Genomic DNA, 874 nt, shown 5'->3' with positions numbered 1-874 from the left:
GAGTAAACAAGTGTAATCAGCTAGAATATATCTTTAATATTAAATTAAATATGTGCTACTTTTCCAAACAAGGCGCCCATGGCCTAATGGATAAGGCGCTTGACTTCTAATCAAGCGATTGTGGGTTCGAGTCCCACTGGGCGTGTCCATTTTCTTTTTTTTTTAATTTTGGAATATTAGCTATGTTTACTCTTTTCTCTCGGTGAATGATAAAGCTCTCATGGGTGAAAAGAAGAAGATAAAACTCTTGGGGATTACGTCAATTATATCATTTATACTTGTATTGCCAAGAAGCTAGTTATAAGTTATTAGGAAATAAATTGCCGATTTTATGGTTTATACTATTTGGTCGTGTATCGCCCAAACAATACATATCACTAGGGGTGTACAAAGGAAACCGACAAATCGCACCAACCCGATAATCCGAATCAAGACGAGAGAAAAAAACCCGACTATGGTTTGGTTTGATTTGGTTTGGTATTGAAAAAAAAAGAGAAACTTTCAGAAGCCACTATGTTTTAATGGTTATTAGCTAGTTGTAGCTACCATTTACTATATTACTTCCTATAGCTATGTTTTCAGATTTTTTTAGAGTGTATTCGATGTATTTAAGCTACTGTATTCATGAATACAATAGCATTTCTAGGCGTGAAACAGGGAATTACAGCTAGATAGATTTTTGTATTTGAGTGTATTCGACTGTATTCATGGCGTGAAACATGGGATTACAGCTGGACAGATTATTGTATTCGACTGTATTCACGGCGTGAAACAGGGGATTACACTGTTTTTAAACGGAAAGTGAATCAATTAACATAATAGACTCCTAATATAACTCAACAAACTCAATTATAACACACAAAATTTGTATTTC

General features: G+C 34.3%; 1 non-coding gene across 1 annotated transcript; it reads left to right on the top strand.

Annotated features, from left to right (window-relative positions):
- Nucleotides 1-72: 72 nt before the first annotated feature.
- TRNAR-UCU lies at nucleotides 73-145 on the top strand. Its single transcript has one exon. It is a non-coding gene; the product is annotated as a tRNA-Arg (tRNA).
- Nucleotides 146-874: the final 729 nt, after the last annotated feature.

Source organism: Nicotiana attenuata, unplaced genomic scaffold, assembly GCF_001879085.1.
Source record: "Nicotiana attenuata strain UT unplaced genomic scaffold, NIATTr2, whole genome shotgun sequence".
Taxonomy (NCBI): domain Eukaryota; kingdom Viridiplantae; phylum Streptophyta; class Magnoliopsida; order Solanales; family Solanaceae; genus Nicotiana; species Nicotiana attenuata.
This window is presented reverse-complemented; position numbering and strand designations above follow the sequence as displayed.